Source organism: Maylandia zebra, linkage group LG8 (assembly GCF_041146795.1).
Source record: "Maylandia zebra isolate NMK-2024a linkage group LG8, Mzebra_GT3a, whole genome shotgun sequence".
Classification (NCBI taxonomy): domain Eukaryota; kingdom Metazoa; phylum Chordata; class Actinopteri; order Cichliformes; family Cichlidae; genus Maylandia; species Maylandia zebra.
Window position 1 is genome coordinate 18,342,277 of NC_135174.1, and position 27,179 is coordinate 18,369,455.

The 27,179-nt window shown below is 46.5% G+C and overlaps 10 non-coding genes across 10 annotated transcripts; all 10 read left to right on the plus strand.

Moving 5' to 3' along the window:
* Positions 1 to 16,605: 16,605 nt before the first annotated feature.
* Positions 16,606 to 16,688, plus strand: trnal-cag (transfer RNA leucine (anticodon CAG)). The gene has a single exon. It is a non-coding gene; the product is annotated as a tRNA-Leu (tRNA).
* A 1,057-nt stretch (positions 16,689 to 17,745) lies between these two features.
* Positions 17,746 to 17,828, plus strand: trnal-cag (transfer RNA leucine (anticodon CAG)). Its single transcript has one exon. It is a non-coding gene; the product is annotated as a tRNA-Leu (tRNA).
* Positions 17,829 to 18,891: 1,063 nt separating this feature from the next.
* trnal-cag (transfer RNA leucine (anticodon CAG)) lies at positions 18,892 to 18,974 on the plus strand. The gene has a single exon. It is a non-coding gene; the product is annotated as a tRNA-Leu (tRNA).
* Positions 18,975 to 20,037: 1,063 nt separating this feature from the next.
* Positions 20,038 to 20,120, plus strand: trnal-cag (transfer RNA leucine (anticodon CAG)). The gene has a single exon. It is a non-coding gene; the product is annotated as a tRNA-Leu (tRNA).
* Positions 20,121 to 21,183: 1,063 nt separating this feature from the next.
* trnal-cag (transfer RNA leucine (anticodon CAG)) lies at positions 21,184 to 21,266 on the plus strand. Its single transcript has one exon. It is a non-coding gene; the product is annotated as a tRNA-Leu (tRNA).
* A 1,060-nt stretch (positions 21,267 to 22,326) lies between these two features.
* Positions 22,327 to 22,409, plus strand: trnal-cag (transfer RNA leucine (anticodon CAG)). Its single transcript has one exon. It is a non-coding gene; the product is annotated as a tRNA-Leu (tRNA).
* A 1,063-nt stretch (positions 22,410 to 23,472) lies between these two features.
* trnal-cag (transfer RNA leucine (anticodon CAG)) lies at positions 23,473 to 23,555 on the plus strand. The gene has a single exon. It is a non-coding gene; the product is annotated as a tRNA-Leu (tRNA).
* A 1,060-nt stretch (positions 23,556 to 24,615) lies between these two features.
* Positions 24,616 to 24,698, plus strand: trnal-cag (transfer RNA leucine (anticodon CAG)). Its single transcript has one exon. It is a non-coding gene; the product is annotated as a tRNA-Leu (tRNA).
* A 1,057-nt stretch (positions 24,699 to 25,755) lies between these two features.
* Positions 25,756 to 25,838, plus strand: trnal-cag (transfer RNA leucine (anticodon CAG)). Its single transcript has one exon. It is a non-coding gene; the product is annotated as a tRNA-Leu (tRNA).
* Positions 25,839 to 26,900: 1,062 nt separating this feature from the next.
* On the plus strand, positions 26,901 to 26,983 carry trnal-cag (transfer RNA leucine (anticodon CAG)). The gene has a single exon. It is a non-coding gene; the product is annotated as a tRNA-Leu (tRNA).
* Positions 26,984 to 27,179: the final 196 nt, after the last annotated feature.

Sequence of the window (27,179 nt, forward strand, 5' to 3'; positions counted from 1 at the left end):
AGTTTCAGAAAACTGTGAAGAAGTCCATGATTTTCAAAAATGTCTTATCTGTGCTTCAGCATAAAACAGCATTTTCTGACTGTCAGGATTTTGCATCTTTCAGTCTAACGTGCTTATGTATGTCAGATATGTTACACAAAAAATATACAAAAAAAGGACCCTGGGATGACACCCCAATGTCAGGTGTCTGCCTCCTGCTGGTTCCAGTGCCCAACGTCGTACAGGAACGTAAACAGCAGTGAGGTTTGTGGGGTTACTGAAGTTTGGTTAGCTGGTATATAATGATGTGCTATGTCATAGGTGTCAAACTCTGGCCCGTGGGCCAAATTTGGCCTCAGCTTAATTACATTTGGCCCGCGAAGCCATGCCAAATTACTATCAGAGCTGGCCTACTGGTATTACACAGCTAATATATATATTGTTTAGTATTAAGCTTTGCTTGTTCCATATTCAGTTTTTCAGCAAAACGTGTTTGAGTTCATAAGAAAAGATTCATTCTTATATCTGGAGGAAGTATTTTTTTAAATAAATATTAACGTTAGCCCGCGACTTTGTTCCATTTTTGAATTTTGGCCCACTGTGTATTTGAGTTTGACACCCCTGTGCTATGTGATCGCTAGCGACACAGCTATGTTAGCATAATATAAACAGTGAAGCTGGAGGACTCAGTCGCTAGATGACGTCATTGCCTAATTTGCATAATTGGTCATGTAATTATAAAGGACCCTGTAGGAGAGAGAAATAACATAATGGAAGAGACATAAAGTCAGTAAAAACACCCTAAAACCATTTAGTATATATTTAAAACCACACATTAAATTTCTTTATCCGGACTTAACGTTGTTAACAAACTACATTAATCAAAAATGGACATAGCAAGCATCACCAGACAGCTTCAGTCGATTTTGGATGTAGAAGATGGAGGTAAGGCTCTGCAAGGACATCCGATTTCTAAGTTAGCAATAGAATAGAATAGAATAGAATAGAATAGAATAGAATAATCCTTTAATTGTCCCACAAGGGGAAATTTGGGTGTAACAGCAGCAAGAAAGACACATACAAACAAACAGTACACAAGACACAGAACAGAAACATACACAATTTTTACATATTTACATCAAGGACAAGGGTTACCAAAAACAGAGTACTGTACCGTTATTAAATTAAATAAAATTAAATACAGATAAGAGGCAAACCCTGCTTATAGTGTGAATGGGTTGATAAAATAGAGCAAGTTACAGCGCTGATGTAAAACTCTATGTTTGTTGGGAGCAGTTTTGATTGTACAGTCTGACAGCTGCAGGGAGGAAGGACCTGCGGAAACGCTCCTTCATGCATCTAGGATGTAGCAGTCTGTCACTGAAGGAGCTCTGCAGTTCAGCAACATTTACATGCATGGGGTGGGAGACTCTGTCCATCAGAGATGTTATTTTGGCCAGAGTCCTTCTGTCTCCCACCAACTGCACTGGGTCCCAGAACAGAGCTGGTCTTCCAAATGAGTTTATCCAACCTCTTCCTCTCAGCTGCCGATAAACTGCTGCTCCAACATATAACACTGTAAAAAATGACAGATGCCACCACAGAGTCATAGAAGGTCTTTAAAAGCGCTAGCTGGACTCCAAATGACCTCAGCCGCCTCAGCAGGTAGAGTCTGGTCTGTCCCTTCCTGTAGAGAGCATCAGTGTTGTGGCTCCAGTCTAGTTTATTATTCAGGTGAACACCCAGGTACCTATATGTAATGTATGTTTGCACTGATTGCCGATCACGCTTCAACTGAGTCCTCCTCGGTCAGAAGGAATGGTACTCCACAGTGATGTAGTTCAAATAACTTTAATAAGGAGGTGGCAGATGACATCAACAGGATGTACAACGCTGTACATCCTGTTGATGTCATCTGCCACCTCATTACGGTAGGGAGGCAATTGCATCACAGTATTCACATGCAGGTAAAGGGGGTGTGAGTATGTATATGGGTGTGTGTGGTCATCTGTAAACAGAAAGAACAAACATTTGTATTAACCACTATGGATAGCAGTGTACCCCTTATACAGTACTGTGGGTTTCCAGCGTAATGTTATACAATCTGCCATAACCTCATGGCCACTAGATGGCACCCTAAGACCATAAATGAATTTCTGGCTCGTATATACATTGGCAAACCAGACCTCTGCAGATTACAACGATTCAGAGAATAAACATAGTAAATAGTTACATCCACCTACAACCACAATGCTTGACAGTAAGTCGTATATGGAATGAAATATGGGCTGAACACAAGGCTGCCTGTAGTAGGCCAAAAAAACGCATCTTAGCGATAGCAACGGGACTAGCTTCTCACGTAGCAAATTACACAGATAAAGTCAAACAAGCATCACTCTCATCTTACAATACTCACATGGTAAGCACGCACACAGTATTAACTCACACAGGAATGCAAGTAAATACGTTACTCCTCCGACACACCAAAAGAGGAACAAGATGGCGCCGAGTATGGCAGCCTTGTCGCGAGCTCCCCCAAGCAACAGCTTTTTTCTGTGTTTAATTTTACTTTTCCTTCATTTTTTCGCGAGTAGCACATGTCTCCTTGTGTACGACCGACAAACCTTACTGGACATAAAAGACGGTCTTTCTTATAACTTTCCGGAGTTCAAGTTTTGCAACACGGACGCTCCGTTTGCAGACCCCCCATTCATCTCACCTGAGACGCCTTTGTTCTCTGGCCCTGGAGGCCGCAAACGCCGACGCAGAGGGAGAAGATCTGGCGTTCTGGTTCGACTGAGACGGCGCACTAACAGACCACCGTTACCCAGTTTATTACTGGCTAATGTGCAGTCTCTGGAGAACAAGCTGTGCGAGCTTCGGGCACGGATCTCATTCCAGCGAGAGATGCGGGACTGCTGCGTGATCTGCCTCACAGAAACCTGGCTATCGGACAAGGTACCGGACTCCGCAATACAACTACCGGGGTTCTCCATGCATCGCGCAGACAGGTCACAGGATCTTACTGGGAAAAGCAGAGGCGGTGGTGTGTGTTTCATGATCAACAACAGCTGGTGTGATTATGCGAACGTGCACCCGGTCAAATCCTTCTGCTCACCGGACCTGGAGTACCTGATGATTAAGTGCCGGCCATTCTGGCTACCGAGGGAATTTACAGCAGTGATTATTACGGCTGTTTACATTCCCCCACAAGCTGACACTGACCGAGCACTCAGGGAACTGTACAGCGCGATCAGCAGCGAGGAAACCGCACACCCAGAGGCGGCGTTTATCACAGCCGGAGACTTTAATAAGGGAAACCTGAAGAAAGTCTCACCCAAACTCCACCAACACATCCATTTTAACACTCGTGGAGATCGGCTACTCGACCACTGCTACACCTCTTTACAAAGCCCTCCCCTGCACCCCATTCGGCCAATCAGATCACCGCTCCATCCTGCTCCTGCCCGCCTACAGGCAGAAGCTGAAACAGGAAGCTCCAACCCGGAGGGCGGTGCACTGTTGGACGGACCATTCGGAGTCTGCGCTGCGGAACTGTTTTGATCACGCGGACTGGGAAATGTTTCACGTGGCTTCTAGGGACATTGATGAATACACAGACTCAGTCTGCGGATTTATCAGGAAATGCGTGGAAGATGTCGTCCCATCCAGAACAGTTAAATCCTTCCCAAATCAAAAACCCTGGATTAACGGAGATGTTCGCGCGGCACTGGCGGCACGGAGCACCGCCTTTGCCTCCGCGAACACATCGGACTACAAACACGCACATTACCAACTCCGGAAGCCGATCAAAGCAGCCAAACGTGAGTACAGGGACAGGGTGGAGCAACAGTTTGACAACCCTCGGAGTATGTGGCAGGGACTAAACACGATCACAGACTTTAGAGGGAAAACCAGCACACAGCAGACCACGGCCTCTCTGTGTGAGGATCTAAACGTATTCTACGCTAGATTCGACACAGCGAACACCATGAGACCGGACAGTGTGCGCACCGCGGATGACGTCAGTGCGCACACTGTGTCTGAGGAGGATGTGCGGAAGTGCTTCAGGAAGGTGAACGCACGCAAAGCTACTGGTCCGGACGGGATTCCCGGCCGCGTCCTCAAGTCATGCGCGGCTCAGCTGGCTGGAGTGTTCACGCACATCTTCAACCTTTCCCTCTCTCTGTCTGTAGTCCCAGCCTGCTTCAAAATGGCCACCATCGTCCCTGTACCCAAATCCTCCACCATCTCCTCATTGAACGACTGGCGACCTGTAGCCCTGACCACCATCGTAAGCAAATGCTTCGAGAAGCTGGTCAGGGACTTCATCTGCTCTGCACTACCCGACTCACTGGACCCTCTACAGTTCGCATACCGCCACAACAGGTCCACTGATGATGCCATAGCCCTGACACTACACACTGCCCTGTCACACCTGGAGAAGAGAGACACGTATGTGAGAATGCTGTTTGTAGATTACAGCTCAGCATTCAATACCATCGTTCCCTCGAAGCTGGACAGGAAACTGCAGGATCTAGGACTGAGCAGCTCCCTCTGCAGCTGGATCCTTAGCTTCCTGTCTGACAGACGCCAAGTGGTCAGACTGGGCAGCATCACCTCATCCCCCGTCACACTGAACACTGGCGCTCCACAGGGGTGTGTACTGAGCCCTCTCCTGTACTCACTCTACACCTACGACTGCACGGCCACTAACAACTCCAACATCATTGTGAAGTTTGCGGACGACACTACAGTGGTGGGTCTTATCACCAACAGTGATGAGACAGCTTACAGGGAGGAGGTCAGCACCCTGACCCACTGGTGTCAAGACAACCATCTCACCCTCAACGTTGCAAAGACAAAGGAGTTGATAGTGGACTTCCGGAGGTGCAGAGAAGTACACACCCCCATCACCATCAACGGCGCTGCTGTGGAGAGAGTGAGCAGCTTCCGGTTCCTTGGTGTACATCTGGCTGAGGATCTTACGTGGTCAGTACACACAAACAAAACAGTGAAGAAGGCGCAGCAGCGCCTCTTCTTTCTCAGGAGACTGAAAAGATTCGGCATGAGCCCCCGCATCCTCAGGACCTTCTATCACTGTGCCATTGAGAGCATCCTCACTGGATGCATCACCACCTGGTATGGCAACAGCACCGCCTACAACTGCAAAGCTCTCCAGCGAGTAGTGCGGTGCTCTGAACGGATAATTGGAGGTGAGCTTCCCTCCCTCCAAGACATCTACAGGAAGCGGTGCCTGAGGAAAGCGGGGAGGATCATCAAGGACTCCAGTCACCCCAGCCATAAACTGTTCAGACTACTTCCATCAGGAAGGAGGTTCTGCAGCATCCGGTCTCGTACCAGCAGACTGAGAGACAGCTTCTTCCATCAGGCCATCAGACTGCTGAACACGTCATAGACACCTCAGCTTCACTACTGGAACTTTAACATTATGCACTCCATACTGTACAGTAATGCCACTGTTTTGCACATGTCTCACTCTGTATATTTTATTTTATATATTTTATTTATTGTTTACTCTATTTAATTTGTAAAATATGTGTACACACACACACACACACACGTAGAAAAATATTTAGTATACACATCCAGAAATGCATATACTATTATATATTGTACATATATTTATTAGTTTCAGATGTAGCCATTCTTGTATTTTTTGTTTACATTATTGTATTTTGCACAACTCTGTTGCTTGTGAAGCTCGCACACAAGAATTTCACTCACATGTGCTGTACCAATGTACCTGCACATGTGATGTGACAATAAAAGTGATTTGATTTGATTTGATTTGACACCTCTCATCTGTGCAGAACTGCGCTGAACACGTTCCCAACCGGAAGTACATCATGGGTAACGTAGTATAAAACAGCTACAGTGAACAAGCGGACTTTTAACAGCCGCCCCTGCATTTGTAGGCAAATACACTCCCGCTAAAGTCCGTCTATTTTGAAACAGTGTCATTTGAGTCCTCAGGAACTTTGGGAAGTTCCACTAGCTTAGTTACCGGGCGAACATAGGTACTGTCTTTAACTTTGACCTCGGCAGCTCGAACAATGCCATCAATCCCTGGGAAAACTTTGGCAATGGTACCCACAGGCCAAAGGCCTCTAGGCAAGTTACAGTCCACAATCATAACAGCCCGTCCCACAGCCATGTTGTCAGTGGACTTCCTCCATTTCTGTCGGAGTTGCAGTCCTGGGAGGTAGTTCTGTATGAACCACTTCCAGAAGTGGTCGCTGATGACCTGACTGTGCCTCCATCTTCTGTTTGAAAGAGTGCCTGAGGGGCCGTAAACTGCCTGGGGTAGTGCCGAATCATGCCGCCCCATCAAGAGAAGATTTGGTGTGATGGGATCTGGGTCAGCTATGTCAGCCGATGCATAGCCGAGCGGCTTTGAGTTCAAAATGCCCTCAACCTCTATGAGGGCAGTGAGTAGGACTTCTTCCGCCACAACTTGGTCCTTCAGGACTACTTGCAGAGCTGACTTCACTGCTCTGATTTCCCTTTCCCAGGCTCCTCCGAAATGAGGAGAGTGTGGGGGATTGAAGCAGAAATTGATAGTCTGCTTGGCCAGTTGCTGCTTGAGGTCCGGCTCCATGTTTTCAAACGCTGTTTGGAGTTCTCTGTGCCCACCTCTGAAATTGGTCCCTCGATCAGACCACATCTCGTGTGGCTTTCCTCGGCGTGCAATAAATCTGCGTAATGACATAAGGAAGGAATCGGTGTCAAGACTAGGGAGGAGATCAAGGTGCACGCATCTGGTTGTAAGACACTTGTAGATAATTCCCCAGTGTTTCTCTCTTCTACGACCTATCTTTATCGTGTATGGCCCAAAACAGTCTACGCCCGTTGACCAGAACAGCGGCTTATAGAGTCTCAGCCGTGATGAAGGTAAGTGAGCCATTTTGGGTGTAGAAGGTGAGGCGCGCCATCTCCTACAGTCCACACACTGGTGCTGATGCTTCTTAATGGCTTGACGTCCTCTGAGAATCCAATAGGTGCGCCGTATTTCCGCAAACAGCCTCTCTGCACCTGGATGAAGGAGCTGGTCATCATAAGTTTTTATGATGAGCTTGGTCAGGGGATGTTCAGCTGCTAATACGATGGGATGAATACTGTCTGGATCTAAGTCGGCGGCTCGACGGAGGCGGCCTCCGACTCTGATGAGACCGGTAAGACTGTCATATTCAGGGGACAGCACGCTAAGACGGCTGTCTGAGCGGACTGGGTGACCAATCTGGAGGGCTCGGGCCTCCTCTGGGAAGCTGTCAGTCTGAGCCGAGCGAAGCAGCATGGTCTTGGTTTCTAGTTGCTCCGCTGCTGTAATAGGAGCGTCAGCCGGCCCGTGTTGGGTCTGGTATGTAGCAGCAATCAGCTCATCTAGCGTGGCATACTGTGTTGGATCCAGTAAGGTCGGGGATGCAGAAGCGTACCCACAGAATGCAGTCTTCCTGAGCTCTGCCTCACTGCATGCCGAGAACTCTGTTGGCAACTTAGGCCAAGTGTCAGCAGTTTGTGACAGAAAGGGTGGACCATGTGACCAATGATTGCGGACAGTTAGGTCAGCGAGATGTTTCCCTCTGGTGATGTCATCAGCGGGATTGAGGTCAGAGGTCACATACCGCCACTGTTCAGGAGATGTCAGGTCCTGTATTTCACAGATTCTAGTCCCCACAAATACCTTATAGCGACAGGAACTAGACTGGATCCACTGCAGCACCGTTGTAGAGTCTGTCCACAGGTAGATCGATTGCAGGAGAATGGTGAGCGCTGTCTGGAGTAATTTGGCCAATTGGGCTCCTGTGAGTGCTGCGCAAAGCTCCAGCCGGGGCATTGACACCTGTTTGCGTGGGGCCACTCTGGAGCAAGCCATCAGGAATGATGTGGCGATGGGCAGTTGCTGCTCGATTACTCGGACATAAGCCACAGCCCCATACGCCTTTTCTGATGCGTCACAGAATATGTGAGCCTCATATGTCACATTGCTGGAGTTGTGAGGAGGAGCGTAGCAGCGTGGAATGGTGACATGCTGAAGGTGTGACAGTTCACCTTCCCACTCAAGCCAGGACTGAAGTAGATTCCCTTTGATGGGTTCATCCCATCCTCTCTCTGTGCTCCACAGGGCCTGTACAATCAGCTTGGCCCTTGTAGTGTAGGGACAAATATAACCTAGGGGGTCATACTGGGTAGCTAGTACCTTGTACACGTTGCGCAGCATGACCGTGGAGTAGGTTATAGGGCGGTGCTTATATCCCAGGACATCTGTCGGGCACTGCCAGCTGAGTCCTAATATTGACTCTTGTGGGTCGAGACATTTGAAGTTCAGCCAAAGCTCGCAGCTCTCTGATCTAGCTGAAGCGGGCAGGTGAGCAACTACTTCGGGCACGTTGCTCGCCCACTGACGTATCTCGAATCCTCCTTGAATGAGTAAATCTCTCATTCGGTCAATGAGCTGCTTTGCCTCTTCTGGGTTGGACAGGGACTGTAAACAGTTATCCACATAGAAGGCTGTGTGGACAGAGTCACAGATGTCCTTGTGGGTGTCTTCGTGCTCCCTTGCATGTCTCTGTAGGGCGAAAATAGCACAACAGGGGCTATATGTTGTTCCGAAGGGCAAAACTCTCCACTCATATACGTCTGGTGGCCGGTCAGTTTCACAATCCCTCCACAGAAACCGTAGCAGAGGACAATCCTCTGGGAGCAGCCGAATGTGGTGAAACATGGCTTTGATATCTCCACTCACTGCTACAGGGTGTTGGCGGAAGCGGAGTAATAGCCCCAGCAGAGTGGGCCCCAAGGGAGGTCCTGGTAAGAGGTAGTGGTTCAGGACGGCCCCCTGAAACTCAAACGAACAGTTGAAGACCACCCTAGCCTTATTATTGTGATGTACCATGTGGTGGGGTACATACCATGACTCGGAAGAGCTATGTATCTCATCTGGGCTCAGCTTAACAACATAACCAGAATCTACTAACCTGTGGATCTCCTGGCTGTACGTGAGGGTCAGATCAGGATTCTTGGCCAGCTTACGTTCGGTAGATCTGAGGAGGCCTTTTACTGCTTCAGGAGAGACACATCCGCGGAAAGTCCCTTCTCAGCAGCGGAGAGGCGTATCTCTCGACACCGTCTACTGGGACTCTGATGGTCTTTGTTTCCAACATAGCTACTGCCTCTCTGTCCTCCTTTGACCGTGTGACCTCCTTCTCTGTCCTGTAGGGGGGAGCATCTAGTTGCCACAAACGCTTCACATCTTGATGCAGGGCCTCTGCAGGAGAAAGGCACATGTTCAGGCACTGCAGGTCCCCCTCAGATGTAGGCATACTACTGGCTGGCCCCTGGATGGCCCATCCGAGCTTGGTGCAGATAGCTACTGGCCCTTTGGACGACCCCCGAAGGACAGGGCGGACAGGGGTGATGAGATGAGCGTTATGTGAGCCAATCAGCACCAAAGGTTGGATCTGATTAAATCCCTCAATCTGGACTTTCTGTAAGTGAAGATACTTCTTCTTTAGCTGTTCAGCTGGACATGATTGTGTAGCTAGGCTCAGTTGTTGGGCTGTGAAGGCATGTGTTACTTTGTACCTCACTTTGGGCTTAGCCCTTGGTGACACCTGAAATGAGACAAAGCCTCCCTTCATCTGGATTACATCTCGACGGATAGTTCTCAGTGAGAGTGTTGCTTCCTCCTGTTCCAAACCTAGAGATTTAACTGCCGCTGGAAGCACAACAGTCTTCTCTGAGCCGTCATCGAGCACAGCAAATGTATCCAGTGATTTGCCTCCATGATGTAGTTGGATTGGTACTACCTTAAGCATAACACGACCTGAGTGACTTGAATAGTCTAGGTAGACCATACTAGTACTCACAGTTAGTATGTTAGGGTCCCGCTTCTTGGCCTCAACCAGGTCATGGAGCACCGACAAATGCTGGTCACCACAGGTGCTGCACGGCTTCTTCAGAGTACACTGCTCTGGAGAATGTTTACGGCCACAGCGCCAGCATTTGGCCTTCTCGGTAATCCAGGTAGCCATAGCTTTGAGGTCTAGCCTTTTGAATCCATCACAGCCATTCAGTTAATGCTCTGTCCCTTCGCAGTATGGACAATAAGGTTTGAACTTCTGTTTCTTCTTAGGTTGGACTGTCGGATCTGGAGCTGTAGATTCTCCCTCCTGTTTTAGCTTGGCTTTAGCTGGATTTGGGCGGTAGTAGATGGAAGCAGATCTGTTGTGTGGCTTGAGCCCTGCTGAGGCTTTGAGTAGGTTCTTCTCTGGACGTGGCTTGTCCGGGGGAATTTAAGAGGCTTGTCTGGATAGCTGAAAGACTTGGGATTTCCGTTCGAGCGATTCTGAGAAGTCGTACATATTGCATGTTCGGCTGCTGCCACTGCGGATGATTCCCTGGGTGATACAGTACTCGATGAAGTTGTCCCTGTAGTTCAGAGGGAGCTTGGTAATCAGTCTGTCCACATATGAACCACAATGAAGCTCACTGGCTGCTACTTCATCCATGGTACTGAGAACCCCGACCAGGCTGGACACCGACAGGGAGAGGTCTTCAATAGCTTGAGAGTCTCCGGCTCTAATAGGGGGGCAGTTTAATATAGTGCTAAGCTCACTTTGGACTAACTGCCTTGGCTGTCCATACCTCTGCTCTAGCGCCCTCATCGCACTAGTGTAGGGAGTGTGGTCGTGAATGTAGCGCTTGGCTACCTGTAAGGCGCTGGGATGCTCTAGATGATCTAGTAGGACCTGATACTTGTAATCTTCTCCCAGATGAGAATGTGGCCCTAAGGTGCTGTCCAGCCCTTTCTTTAATAAGGCGAAGTCACTCTCTCTCCCCGACCATAAGATCACCAGCTTAGGCTTTCGGATGCCATATGAAGACGCCACCATCATCTCTATCAGGTTTGGTAGAGGCGTTCCTGCTGGGTAAGTTGTGGCAACCTGTGGATTATGGTGTTCAGCAGAAGAAGATGATGAATAGTTACTTCCTGAGGGATAAGGAACATAGTACTTGCCAGCTGGATCAGGCAAAGCTTCTGGATGCAGTATGGTGGGCACAGGGCGATGAGCTTCTGCCCACTGTGATGGCTGGGTCACAGGCGCTGGTGGACGTGAAGGTTGCTGCAAGTACACAGGATTAGCTGGATGTCTGACTTGGAAGACAGGAGCAGCAGGAGGTGACATCTGCTGCAGACTCATTGGGTCCACAGCCTGTGATAGCTGGTGCACTGAAAGATGAGCATGTTGTAGTGGCTGATCAGCTAGGGATGCAGGATGTAATAGCTGCACCTGGCCTGGCCTGTTTATCAGGAGCTGATGTTCCGATCGCTGATATGAGAAGGGTTCAGCAGTGCATCGTCCAGGTCTCCTGAGTGGCGTCGATGCGGCTACATAAGTGGCAGGGTGCAGCACTGGCTGAATGTGAAGGCTCACTTTACGGGGAGGTGATGGAGCAGATGTTTCCACTGGCGTTGGCATGTTCGCAGGTGTTGTGGTGCCCTGCTCTGAGGGTATTACTGGCACAGTTAGTGGCTCTGTGGTATCATGTAACACCTCACTGCTAGGTTGTAGTGGTGCAACTTCTGTTATGGAGGAAATATGTTGGGGTTGTTCTAACGCTCCTGTTTCTGGGGGAAGAGGACTGCCAGGTTTAGAAGCTTGCTCCAAACGCTCCACCCGCTTTAGTAATGACCCACGAGTTTCCTCCACAGACACTTGCAGTTGAGTCATGTGTTGGAGGACACTGCTCCAAACTGATTCCATCTTCTGCAATCTCTCATCCTCTTCATAGTCGGAGCTGCTTGAACTACTTGGAGCTCTAGATGGCTCGGGTGGCTCAGTTAGGTTGTGCTCATAGTCCACCAGATGTCCTGGAAGTTTCTTCTCCCGCGTTGGACGGGGGCTACTCGATGCACCTCTATCCTGAGGGTTTGCCATCTCATTAACTCAACCAAGGCGAATCCGGCTCGAAGGACCAATTGTAATGTATGTTTGCACTGATTGCCGATCACGCTTCAACTGAGTCCTCCTCGGTCAGAAGGAATGGTACTCCACAGTGATGTAGTTCAAATAACTTTAATAAGGAGGTGGCAGATGACATCAACAGGATGTACAGCGTTGGTAGGGAGGCAATTGCATCACAGTATTCACATGCAGGTAAAGGGGGTGTGAGTATGTATATGGGTGTGTGTGGTCATCTGTAAACAGAAAGAACAAACATTTGTATTAACCACTATGGATAGCAGTGTACCCCTTATACAGTACTGTGGGTTTCCAGCGTAATGTTATACAATCTGCCATAACCTCATGGCCACTAGATGGCACCCTAAGACCATAAATGAATTTCTGGCTCGTATATACATTGGCAAACCAGACCTCTGCAGATTACAACGATTCAGAGAATAAACATAGTAAATAGTTACATCCACCTACAACCACAATTCTTGACAGTAAGTCGTATATGGAATGAAATATGGGCTGAACACAAGGCTGCCTGTAGTAGGCCAAAAAAACACATCTTAGCGATAGCAATGGGACTAGCTTCTTACGTAGCAAATTACACAAATAAAGTCAAACAAGCATCACTCTCATCTTACAATACTCACATGGTAAGCACGCACACAGTATTAACTCACACGGGAATGCAAGTAAATACGTTACTCCTCCGACACCCCTCTCATCTGTGCAGAACTGCGCTGAACACGTTCCCAACCGGAAGTACAGATACCGAGGTGCATCATGGGTAACGTAGTATAAAACAGCTACAGTAAACAAGCAGACTTTTAACACTATAAGAGTCCACTATCTCAATGTCCACTCCCTGGATGTTCACCGGTGTCAGTGTGGTGGGTCTGCGTCTCCGGAAGTCCACCACCAACTCCTTGGTTTTCCCGGCATTGATCAGCAGGTGGTTCTGCTGGCACCAGTCCGCAAAGTCCAGAGTGTACTGTCTGTACTCTGAGTCGTCCTCACCTGTGATGAGGCCAGCTATGGCAGTCGTCAGAGAACTTCTGTAAGTGGCTAGCACAGTTCCCTGTGGGGCCTTCATACTGCAGACCAGCGTATCAGAGACACAGCCCTGTGTCCTCACATACTGTGGGTGTTCTGTGAGGTAGTCCAGTATCCACTGGGACATGTGGTGGTCCACTCCCGATAGCTCCAGCTTGTCCCTCAGAAGTCGTGGCTGGCTGGTGTTGAAAGCACTGGAGAAATCAAAGAACATGATCCTTACAGTGCTTCCAGGCTTCTCCAGGTAAGTCAGAGCTCGGTGCAGGAGGTAGATGATGCCGTCCTCCACCCCAATGCCAAGCTGGTAAGAAAACTGCAGCGGATCCAATGAAGACCTCACCAGGGGGTGCAGATGGCTTAGAAGCAGCCTCTGGAGGGTCTTCATCAGATGTGATGTCAGGGCTACCTACCTGAAGCTGCTGAGGTCCTTAGGATGGGAGGTCTTTGGTACCAGTACCACACAGGAGGTCTTCCACAGCTGTGGATTTTTCCCCAGCGACAGGCTCAGGTTGAACAGATGATTGGAATGGTGTATTTTAGTGCATTGATTTATTTTAAACAAAGCAATGTACAACTACCGCTTCTCCCGACCTGCGTTATAGTCAGTGCGGGAGCAGCGGCTTCGCTCATGCGCAATTAATTTGCAGTTTGGACGCGTAGGTGTAAACACCTGCTCTGACAGCAGCTGGGGGCAAGTGCTGCGTTAGGACCGCCGCCTGTGAGTGCTTTGGCACGGGCGAGGTGCCCACGGCAGCTCCCGCTGCTTGTAAGAGCGATACGTGCTTTCACGTCAAAAAAGTCGTAATAAGACTCCAATAACACCAGAAAAAGTCACCAGATTTGTTGCTTTTTAGAGAAAAAAGTCAATAAGGGGGTCTGAAAACTCGCTAGATGTAGCGACAAAGTCGCTGCCGTTAAGTCCTCCGTTATTTGTTTAGCTAAACAAGTAACTTAACACTGGGTTACAGCACCATAGAAGTATATACAAAAAATACAAGCCTCCGTTATTTATTTAGCTAATATGCTAGTAGCCAATGTGCTTTAAGCTAACTCGGCTTCCCACCATCTTACATTTGTAAATAAAAATACAAAGAAGTTACCTTTAATACCTTCGACTAGTATAATTTCACTCCACGTTAACAGGATGGCTCTTTAGACAAGCGCTGTTGTTCAGTCCGGAGCTTTCTATGTAAGAGCAAGCCGTAAAACTTGAAAACAAAAAGTAAATAATAAAAAAAAGGAGAGTGTGTTGTTTGTTAATTGTCGCGGGCCCGCCGGTGTCCGACGGTGAGACAGCGGGGCTGTATCCCAAGTGCGGTTGCACCCCGAGTTTTTTCCTGTCTGGGTTGCCATTCCTCGATAACAGCAGGTTAATATTAAGGTTAGCTTAATGGTTAATACTAACGTTCAGGGAGGTGAAGGTTCAAGACGTTTTGTGATGTCACGGCCGGTGTGCCTTTGAAGTCTTAGAACGTGAGCTCATAAATACCCCCAAGGTAAGGCACTCTACTTTACTGCACCTAGTGTTTTAACGTTGAATCGATAGTCGTCTGCAAATATATGGCGCTCAGTCTTCAGTCATACAAATTCTTCAGACACTGATGGCTTTGAGGAGCTTGACAGATATTATTTAGAGCCTGATGGGTTCTTCTTACCGATATCTATTTCCAGAGATGAACAGTCTGAGGTTCCTAAAACCAGTGTTTCTGTAAATGCCTATGAAAATGAACAGGCAACCACCTCTGAAATAGATGAGGCTCCTAAAACCAGTATAAACAACTTTGAACATGAAGAGTCTCCCACCAGTGAGAATTACAGCACTGATTTATTCAATGGCGTCCTCCCCAAACCTTCAGATATGAACAAATCTGAAGAGAATGAACAAAACGCTGACCAAGGAAGTTTTCAAAGAGAAGACAAAGAAACTTTTTTTTCCAGAGTTCAAACAAATCTTTCAGCTCTGTCTTCCATTATTACAGCTCCAGTTGAGTCGGTTGGGCGAGGAGTCATTTTTGTCACCAGGCACATTTTTAATATTGGTCGAGCACCATTTACCTCACCGACTAGTGAAACGGAAAAGTCACCCACCTCTGAAACAACTGAGGTTCCTTCACCGAGTGTTTCTGTAAACAACTTTGAATACGAACAGTCATCCTCCAGTGAAACAACTAAGATTCCTACAACCAGTGTTAATATGAACAACGCTGAAGATGAAAAGTCTTCAGCCAGCGAGAGTTACAACACTGATTTATTAAATGCCATTCTTCCTGAACCTTCAGATAACGGACCCGAAGATAATGAACAAAATGTTGTCCCAGGCAGTCTTCAAACAAAGGAAGAAGAAACTATTTCTTCCAGAGTTCAAACAAATGTTTCAAATCTCTATTCCTCTTGTAGAGTTCCAGATGTGCCAGTGGGCCTTAGAGAAGCTTTTATCTCCAGGCACCTCCTTAATATTGGTCGACGACCATTTACCTCAATTATTCCAAATCTCTATTCCTCTTGTAGAGTTCCAGATGTGCCTGTGGGCCTTAGAGAAGATTTCATCACCAGGCACCTCCTTAATATTGGTCGAGCACCATTTACCTCAATTACCCCAAATGGCAACTGCTTTGATAAGTTATGAACTTGAAATCTGGTTTAGTTAGTGTCAGGGTTTCTGTAGTGCAGGTCACCTACCAGGTTGGTGATGGGATGCTTTAATCTACATGCCAAATATCCTTGTGCAAGATACTGACCTCAAGTACCTCTCTCATGCGTCTACCGCAGTCCGAATGTTTTGCAAAATCAATTGTTCCACACAGCCAAATTCACTGCAGATACAGACTGCTCCGTTACATCTATGTCCACTGTGAATGACCATCTTTGAACAGAGGTGGTGGCATAGGGCACCAACTGTCTGACATCTATAATCCAGTGTTGAGATACCTTCCCAGAAGCCTTAACGCCCACTCACATCTTGGGCCATTTGACCTCAGGAAATCACATGATAGGTTGGGGCTAGGTTTCACAATGAGCTCACCCGAATCCTTGGTTGCTTGTGACCTACACCCGTTTTCACACTTTGGCTCGTGTCATTAGGGAGAGGATCATTAGAGGGTCCATAGTCCCTCTTGGGCAGACACTCCCACAGGCCTTAAATCTGGGACACTCCACCATTTGACCCTAGAACTGAAGAAATTTCTCGGATGAGAGGTGAAACATCTTCAAGCAACTTAAAGAAGTTTAAAGAAGTTTCCAAGCTCCTTAGACTACAATGACCTGGATGACAGAACCTTCACAGACATCCATTACAAGTTCCTTCACCAACTGGATCTCAGCCTGCAAAAATACATAGCTCTAAACCTCAAATCTCACAAATGTGCTTTAGATGTGAAGTAGAAGTCAGTTCCTTTCTGTACTGCAACTTGGTCACGTTCATTTATCAGATAGTTGAAGAAAAGTCTCACCACTCATCAAAGTGACTTCTTGAATCTCAGCTGAATATGTGTTGGTAAAGAAGAGGTGTAATAGTCTGCCAATCTGATCAGTTGTAAAGGTGTCTTGATCTGCTAGCCTGTCATGTGGATTCTGTATCAACAAGTGCAAATGTGTCAGGATGGCCGAGCGGTCTAAGGCGCTGCGTTCAGGTCGCAGTCTCTCCTGGAGGCGTGGGTTCAAATCCCACTCCTGACATTCCTTGCTCATTAACCGTAAGACTGATATGTCATGTCTTCTGTCAATAAAGGAGTTGCCACCAAATGGCAACTGCTTTGATAAGTTATGAACTTGAAATCTGATTTAGTTAGTGTCAGGGTTTCTGTAGTGCAGGTCACCTACCAGGTTGGTGATGGGATGCTTTAATCTACATGCCAAATATCCTTGTGCAAGATACTGACCTCAAGTTCCTCTCTCATGCGTCTACCGGAGTTCGAATGTTTTGCAAAATCAATTGTTCCACACAGCCAAATTCACTGCAGATACAGACTTCTCCGTTACATCTATGTCCACTGTGAATGACCATCTTTGAACAGAGGTGGTGGCATAGGGCACCAACTGTCTGACATCTATAATCCAGTGTTGAGATACCTTCCCAGAAGCCTTAACGCCCACTCACATCCTGGGCCATTTGACCTCAGGAAATCACATGATAGGTTGGGGCTAGGTTTCACAATGAGCTCACCCGAATCCTTGGTTGCTTGTGACCTACACCCGTTTTCACACTTTGGCTCGTGTCATTAGGGAGAGGATCATTAGAGGGTCCATAGTCCCTCTTGGGCAGACACTCCCACAGGCCTTAAATCTGAGACACTCCACCATTTGACCCTAGAACTGAAGAAATTTCTCGGATGAGAGGTGAAACGTCTTCAAGCAACTTAAAGAAGTTTAAAGAAGTTTCCAAGCTCCTTAGACTACAATGACCTGGATGACAGAACCTTCACAGACATCCATTACAAGTTCCTTCACCAACTGGATCTCAGCCTGCAAAAATACATAGCTCTAAACCTCAAATCTCACAAATGTGCTTTAGATGTGAAGTAGAAGTCAGTTCCTTTCTGTACTGCAACTTGGTCACGTTCATTTATCAGATAGTTGAAGAAAAGTCTCACCACTCATCAAAGTGACTTCTTGAATCTCAGCTGAATATGTGTTGGTAAAGAAGAGGTGTAATAGTCTGCCAATCTGATCAGTTGTAAAGGTGTCTTGATCTGCTAGCCTGTCATGTGGATTCTGTATCAACAAGTGCAAATGTGTCAGGATGGCCGAGCGGTCTAAGGCGCTGCGTTCAGGTCGCAGTCTCTCCTGGAGGCGTGGGTTCAAATCCCACTCCTGACATTCTTTGCTCATTAACCGTAAGATTGACATGATATGTCATGTCTTCTGTCAATAAAGGAGTTGCCACCAAATGGCAAATGCTTTGATAAGTTATGAACTTGAAATCTGATTTAGTTAGTGTCAGGGTTTCTGTAGTGCAGGTCACCTACCAGGTTGGTGATGGGGATGCTTTAATCTACATGCCAAATATCCTTGTGCAAGATACTGACCTCAAGTACCTCTCTCATGCGTCTACCGCAGTCCGAATGTTTTGCAAAATCAATTGTTCCACACAGCCAAATTCACTGCAGATACAGACTGCTCCGTTACATCTATGTCCACTGTGAATGACCATCTTTGAACAGAGGTGGTGGCATAGGGCACCAACTGTGTGACATCTATAATCCAGTGTTGAGATACCTTCCCAGAAGCCTTAACGCCCACTCACATCCTGGGCCATTTGACCTCAGGAAATCACATGATAGGTTGGGGCTAGGTTTCACAATGAGCTCACCCGAATCCTTGGTTGCTTGTGACCTACACCCGTTTTCACACTTTGGCTCGTGTCATTAGGGAGAGGATCATTAGAGGGTCCATAGTCCCTCTTGGGCAGACACTCCCACAGGCCTTAAATCTGGGACACTCCACCATTTGACCCTAGAACTGAAGAAATTTCTCGGATGAGAGGTGAAACGTCTTCAAGCAACTTAAAGAAGTTTAAAGAAGTTTCCAAGCTCCTTAGACTACAATGACCTGGATGACAGAACCTTCACAGACATCCATTACAAGTTCCTTCACCAACTGGATCTCAGCCTGCAAAAATACATAGCTCTAAACCTCAAATCTCACAAATGTGCTTTAGATGTGAAGTAGAAGTCAGTTCCTTTCTGTACTGCAACTTGGTCACGTTCATTTATCAGATAGTTGAAGAAAAGTCTCACCACTCATCAAAGTGACTTCTTGAATCTCAGCTGAATATGTGTTGGTAAAGAAGAGGTGTAATAGTCTGCCAATCTGATCAGTTGTAAAGGTGTCTTGATCTGCTAGCCTGTCATGTGGATTCTGTATCAACAAGTGCAAATGTGTCAGGATGGCCGAGCGGTCTAAGGCGCTGCGTTCAGGTCGCAGTCTCTCCTGGAGGCGTGGGTTCAAATCCCACTCCTGACATTCTTTGCTCATTAACCGTAAGATTGACATGATATGTCATGTCTTCTGTCAATAAAGGAGTTGCCACCAAATGGCAAATGCTTTGATAAGTTATGAACTTGAAATCTGATTTAGTTAGTGTCAGGGTTTCTGTAGTGCAGGTCACCTACCAGGTTGGTGATGGGGATGCTTTAATCTACATGCCAAATATCCTTGTGCAAGATACTGACCTCAAGTACCTCTCTCATGCGTCTACCGCAGTCCAAATGTTTTGCAAAATCAATTGTTCCACACAGCCAAATTCACTGCAGATACAGACTGCTCCGTTACATCTATGTCCACTGTGAATGACCATCTTTGAACAGAGGTGGTGGCATAGGGCACCAACTGTGTGACATCTATAATCCAGTGTTGAGATACCTTCCCAGAAGCCTTAACGCCCACTCACATCCTGGGCCATTTGACCTCAGGAAATCACATGATAGGTTGGGGCTAGGTTTCACAATGAGCTCACCCGAATCCTTGGTTGCTTGTGACCTACACCCGTTTTCACACTTTGGCTCGTGTCATTAGGGAGAGGATCATTAGAGGGTCCATAGTCCCTCTTGGGCAGACACTCCCACAGGCCTTAAATCTGGGACACTCCACCATTTGACCCTAGAACTGAAGAAATTTCTCGGATGAGAGGTGAAACGTCTTCAAGCAACTTAAAGAAGTTTAAAGAAGTTTCCAAGCTCCTTAGACTACAATGACCTGGATGACAGAACCTTCACAGACATCCATTACAAGTTCCTTCACCAACTGGATCTCAGCCTGCAAAAATACATAGCTCTAAACCTCAAATCTCACAACAGTGCTTTAGATGTGAAGTAGAAGTCAGTTCCTTTCTGTACTGCAACTTGGTCACGTTCATTTATCAGATAGTTGAAGAAAAGTCTCACCACTCATCAAAGTGACTTCTTGAATCTCAGCTGAATATGTGTTGGTAAAGAAGAGGTGTAATAGTCTGCCAATCTGATCAGTTGTAAAGGTGTCTTGATCTGCTAGCCTGTCATGTGGATTCTGTATCAACAAGTGCAAATGTGTCAGGATGGCCGAGCGGTCTAAGGCGCTGCGTTCAGGTCGCAGTCTCTCCTGGAGGCGTGGGTTCAAATCCCACTCCTGACATTCTTTGCTCATTAACCGTAAGATTGACATGATATGTCATGTCTTCTGTCAATAAAGGAGTTGCCACCAAATGGCAACTGCTTTGATAAGTTATGAACTTGAAATCTGATTTAGTTAGTGTCAGGGTTTCTGTAGTGCAGGTCACCTACCAGGTTGGTGATGGGGATGCTTTAATCTACATGCCAAATATCCTTGTGCAAGATACTGACCTCAAGTACCTCTCTCATGCGTCTACCGCAGTCCGAATGTTTTGCAAAATCAATTGTTCCACACAGCCAAATTCACTGCAGATACAGACTGCTCCGTTACATCTATGTCCACTGTGAATGACCATCTTTGAACAGAGGTGGTGGCATAGGGCACCAACTGTGTGACATCTGTAATCCAGTGTTGAGATACCTTCCCAGAAGCCTTAACGCCCACTCACATCCTGGGCCATTTGACCTCAGGAAATCACATGATAGGTTGGGGCTAGGTTTCACAATGAGCTCACCCGAATCCTTGGTTGCTTGTGACCTACACCCGTTTTCACACTTTGACTCGTGTCATTAGGGAGAGGATCATTAGAGGGTCCATAGTCCCTCTTGGGCAGACACTCCCACAGGCCTTAAATCTGGGACACTCCACCATTTGACCCTAGAACTGAAGAAATTTCTCGGATGAGAGGTGAAACGTCTTCAAGCAACTTAAAGAAGTTTAAAGAAGTTTCCAAGCTCCTTAGACTACAATGACCTGGATGACAGAACCTTCACAGACATCCATTACAAGTTCCTTCACCAACTGGATCTCAGCCTGCAAAAATACATAGCTCTAAACCTCAAATCTCACAACAGTGCTTTAGATGTGAAGTAGAAGTCAGTTCCTTTCTGTACTGCAACTTGGTCACGTTCATTTATCAGATAGTTGAAGAAAAGTCTCACCACTCATCAAAGTGACTTCTTGAATCTCAGCTGAATATGTGTTGGTAAAGAAGAGGTGTAATAGTCTGCCAATCTGATCAGTTGTAAAGGTGTCTTGATCTGCTAGCCTGTCATGTGGATTCTGTATCAACAAGTGCAAATGTGTCAGGATGGCCGAGCGGTCTAAGGCGCTGCGTTCAGGTCGCAGTCTCTCCTGGAGGCGTGGGTTCAAATCCCACTCCTGACATTCCTTGCTCATTAACCGAAAGACTGATATGTCATGTCTTCTGTCAATAAAGGAGTTGCCACCAAATGGCAACTGCTTTTATAAGTTATGAACTTGAAATCTGGTTTAGTTAGTGTCAGGGTTTCTGTAGTGCAAGTCACCTACCAGGTTGGTGATGGGGATGCTTTAATCTACATGCCAAATATCCTTGTGCAAGATACTGACCTCAAGTACCTCTCTCTCATGCGTCTACCGGAGTTCAAATGTTTTGCAAAATCAATTGTTCCACACAGCCAAATTCACTGCAGATACAGACTGCTCCGTTACATCTATGTCCACTGTGAATGACCATCTTTGAACAGAGGTGGTGGCATAGGGCACCAACTGTCTGACATCTATAATCCAGTGTTGAGATACCTTCCCAGAAGCCTTAACGCCCACTCACATCCTGGGCCATTTGACCTCAGGAAATCACATGATAGGTTGGGGCTAGGTTTCACAATGAGCTCACCCGAATCCTTGGTTGCTTGTGACCTACACCCGTTTTCACACTTTGGCTCGTGTCATTAGGGAGAGGATCATTAGAGGGTCCATAGTCCCTCTTGGGCAGACACTCCCACAGGCCTTAAATCTGGGACACTCCACCATTTGACCCTAGAACTGAAGAAATTTCTCGGATGAGAGGTGAAACGTCTTCAAGCAACTTAAAGAAGTTTAAAGAAGTTTCCAAGCTCCTTAGACTACAATGACCTGGATGACAGAACCTTCACAGACATCCATTACAAGTTCCTTCACCAACTGGATCTCAGCCTGCAAAAATACATAGCTCTAAACCTCAAATCTCACAACAGTGCTTTAGATGTGAAGTAGAAGTCAGTTCCTTTCTGTACTGCAACTTGGTCACGTTCATTTATCAGATAGTTGAAGAAAAGTCTCACCACTCATCAAAGTGACTTCTTGAATCTCAGCTGAATATGTGTTGGTAAAGAAGAGGTGTAATAGTCTGCCAATCTGATCAGTTGTAAAGGTGTCTTGATCTGCTAGCCTGTCATGTGGATTCTGTATCAACAAGTGCAAATGTGTCAGGATGGCCGAGCGGTCTAAGGCGCTGCGTTCAGGTCGCAGTCTCTCCTGGAGGCGTGGGTTCAAATCCCACTCCTGACATTCTTTGCTCATTAACCGTAAGATTGACATGATATGTCATGTCTTCTGTCAATAAAGGAGTTGCCACCAAATGGCAACTGCTTTGATAAGTTATGAACTTGAAATCTGATTTAGTTAGTGTCAGGGTTTCTGTAGTGCAGGTCACCTACCAGGTTGGTGATGGGGATGCTTTAATCTACATGCCAAATATCCTTGTGCAAGATACTGACCTCAAGTACCTCTCTCATGCGTCTACCGCAGTCCGAATGTTTTGCAAAATCAATTGTTCCACACAGCCAAATTCACTGCAGATACAGACTGCTCCGTTACATCTATGTCCACTGTGAATGACCATCTTTGAACAGAGGTGGTGGCATAGGGCACCAACTGTGTGACATCTGTAATCCAGTGTTGAGATACCTTCCCAGAAGCCTTAACGCCCACTCACATCCTGGGCCATTTGACCTCAGGAAATCACATGATAGGTTGGGGCTAGGTTTCACAATGAGCTCACCCGAATCCTTGGTTGCTTGTGACCTACACCCGTTTTCACACTTTGACTCGTGTCATTAGGGAGAGGATCATTAGAGGGTCCATAGTCCCTCTTGGGCAGACACTCCCACAGGCCTTAAATCTGGGACACTCCACCATTTGACCCTAGAACTGAAGAAATTTCTCGGATGAGAGGTGAAACGTCTTCAAGCAACTTAAAGAAGTTTAAAGAAGTTTCCAAGCTCCTTAGACTACAATGACCTGGATGACAGAACCTTCACAGACATCCATTACAAGTTCCTTCACCAACTGGATCTCAGCCTGCAAAAATACATAGCTCTAAACCTCAAATCTCACAACAGTGCTTTAGATGTGAAGTAGAAGTCAGTTCCTTTCTGTACTGCAACTTGGTCACGTTCATTTATCAGATAGTTGAAGAAAAGTCTCACCACTCATCAAAGTGACTTCTTGAATCTCAGCTGAATATGTGTTGGTAAAGAAGAGGTGTAATAGTCTGCCAATCTGATCAGTTGTAAAGGTGTCTTGATCTGCTAGCCTGTCATGTGGATTCTGTATCAACAAGTGCAAATGTGTCAGGATGGCCGAGCGGTCTAAGGCGCTGCGTTCAGGTCGCAGTCTCTCCTGGAGGCGTGGGTTCAAATCCCACTCCTGACATTCCTTGCTCATTAACCGAAAGACTGATATGTCATGTCTTCTGTCAATAAAGGAGTTGCCACCAAATGGCAACTGCTTTTATAAGTTATGAACTTGAAATCTGGTTTAGTTAGTGTCAGGGTTTCTGTAGTGCAAGTCACCTACCAGGTTGGTGATGGGGATGCTTTAATCTACATGCCAAATATCCTTGTGCAAGATACTGACCTCAAGTACCTCTCTCTCATGCGTCTACCGGAGTTCAAATGTTTTGCAAAATCAATTGTTCCACACAGCCAAATTCACTGCAGATACAGACTGCTCCGTTACATCTATGTCCACTGTGAATGACCATCTTTGAACAGAGGTGGTGGCATAGGGCACCAACTGTCTGACATCTATAATCCAGTGTTGAGATACCTTCCCAGAAGCCTTAACGCCCACTCACATCCTGGGCCATTTGACCTCAGGAAATCACATGATAGGTTGGGGCTAGGTTTCACAATGAGCTCACCCGAATCCTTGGTTGCTTGTGACCTACACCCGTTTTCACACTTTGGCTCGTGTCATTAGGGAGAGGATCATTAGAGGGTCCATAGTCCCTCTTGGGCAGACACTCCCACAGGCCTTAAATCTGGGACACTCCACCATTTGACCCTAGAACTGAAGAAATTTCTCGGATGAGAGGTGAAACGTCTTCAAGCAACTTAAAGAAGTTTAAAGAAGTTTCCAAGCTCCTTAGACTACAATGACCTGGATGACAGAACCTTCACAGACATCCATTACAAGTTCCTTCACCAACTGGATCTCAGCCTGCAAAAATACATAGCTCTAAACCTCAAATCTCACAACAGTGCTTTAGATGTGAAGTAGAAGTCAGTTCCTTTCTGTACTGCAACTTGGTCACGTTCATTTATCAGATATTTGAAGAAAAGTCTCACCACTCATCAAAGTGACTTCTTGAATCTCAGCTGAATATGTGTTGGTAAAGAAGAGGTGTAATAGTCTGCCAATCTGATCAGTTGTAATGGTGTCTTGATCTGCTAGCCTGTCATGTGGATTCTGTATCAACAAGTGCAAATGTGTCAGGATGGCCGAGCGGTCTAAGGCGCTGCGTTCAGGTCGCAGTCTCTCCTGGAGGCGTGGGTTCAAATCCCACTCCTGACATTCCTTGCTCATTAACCGTAAGACTGACATGTCATGTCTTCTGTCAATAAAGGAGTTGCCACCAAATGGCAACTGCTTTGATAAGTTATGAACTTGAAATCTGATTTAGTTAGTGTCAGGGTTTCTGTAGTGCAGGTCACCTACCAGGTTGGTGATGGGATGCTTTAATCTACATGCCAAATATCCTTGTGCAAGATACTGACCTCAAGTTCCTCTCTCATGCGTCTACCGGAGTTCGAATGTTTTGCAAAATCAATTGTTCCACACAGCCAAATTCACTGCAGATACAGACTGCTCCGTTACATCTATGTCCACTGTGAATGACCATCTTTGAACAGAGGTGGTGGCATAGGGCACCAACTGTCTGACATCTATAATCCAGTGTTGAGATACCTTCCCAGAAGCCTTAACGCCCACTCACATCCTGGGCCATTTGACCTCAGGAAATCACATGATAGGTTGGGGCTAGGTTTCACAATGAGCTCACCCGAATCCTTGGTTGCTTGTGACCTACACCCGTTTTCACACTTTGGCTCGTGTCATTAGGGAGAGGATCATTAGAGGGTCCATAGTCCCTCTTGGGCAGACACTCCCACAGGCCTTAAATCTGGGACACTCCACCATTTGACCCTAGAACTGAAGAAATTTCTCGGATGAGAGGTGAAACGTCTTCAAGCAACTTAAAGAAGTTTAAAGAAGTTTCCAAGCTCCTTAGACTACAATGACCTGGATGACAGAACCTTCACAGACATCCATTACAAGTTCCTTCACCAACTGGATCTCAGCCTGCAAAAATACATAGCTCTAAACCTCAAATCTCACAAATGTGCTTTAGATGTGAAGTAGAAGTCAGTTCCTTTCTGTACTGCAACTTGGTCACGTTCATTTATCAGATAGTTGAAGAAAAGTCTCACCACTCATCAAAGTGACTTCTTGAATCTCAGCTGAATATGTGTTGGTAAAGAAGAGGTGTAATAGTCTGCCAATCTGATCAGTTGTAAAGGTGTCTTGATCTGCTAGCCTGTCATGTGGATTCTGTATCAACAAGTGCAAATGTGTCAGGATGGCCGAGCGGTCTAAGGCGCTGCGTTCAGGTCGCAGTCTCTCCTGGAGGCGTGGGTTCAAATCCCACTCCTGACATTCTTTGCTCATTAACCGTAAGATTGACATGATATGTCATGTCTTCTGTCAATAAAGGAGTTGCCACCAAATGGCAACTGCTTTGATAAGTTATGAACTTGAAATCTGATTTAGTTAGTGTCAGGGTTTCTGTAGTGCAGGTCACCTACCAGGTTGGTGATGGGATGCTTTAATCTACATGCCAAATATCCTTGTGCAAGATACTGACCTCAAGTTCCTCTCTCATGCGTCTACCGGAGTTCGAATGTTTTGCAAAATCAATTGTTCCACACAGCCAAATTCACTGCAGATACAGACTGCTCCGTTACATCTATGTCCACTGTGAATGACCATCTTTGAACAGAGGTGGTGGCATAGGGCACCAACTGTCTGACATCTATAATCCAGTGTTGAGATACCTTCCCAGAAGCCTTAACGCCCACTCACATCCTGGGCCATTTGACCTCAGGAAATCACATGATAGGTTGGGGCTAGGTTTCACAATGAGCTCACCCGAATCCTTGGTTGCTTGTGACCTACACCCGTTTTCACACTTTGGCTCGTGTCATTAGGGAGAGGATCATTAGAGGGTCCATAGTCCCTCTTGGGCAGACACTCCCACAGGCCTTAAATCTGAGACACTCCACCATTTGACCCTAGAACTGAAGAAATTTCTCGGATGAGAGGTGAAACGTCTTCAAGCAACTTAAAGAAGTTTAAAGAAGTTTCCAAGCTCCTTAGACTACAATGACCTGGATGACAGAACCTTCACAGACATCCATTACAAGTTCCTTCACCAACTGGATCTCAGCCTGCAAAAATACATAGCTCTAAACCTCAAATCTCACAAATGTGCTTTAGATGTGAAGTAGAAGTCAGTTCCTTTCTGTACTGCAACTTGGTCACGTTCATTTATCAGATAGTTGAAGAAAAGTCTCACCACTCATCAAAGTGACTTCTTGAATCTCAGCTGAATATGTGTTGGTAAAGAAGAGGTGTAATAGTCTGCCAATCTGATCAGTTGTAAAGGTGTCTTGATCTGCTAGCCTGTCATGTGGATTCTGTATCAACAAGTGCAAATGTGTCAGGATGGCCGAGCGGTCTAAGGCGCTGCGTTCAGGTCGCAGTCTCTCCTGGAGGCGTGGGTTCAAATCCCACTCCTGACATTCTTTGCTCATTAACCGTAAGATTGACATGATATGTCATGTCTTCTGTCAATAAAGGAGTTGCCACCAAATGGCAACTGCTTTGATAAGTTATGAACTTGAAATCTGATTTAGTTAGTGTCAGGGTTTCTGTAGTGCAGGTCACCTACCAGGTTGGTGATGGGATGCTTTAATCTACATGCCAAATATCCTTGTG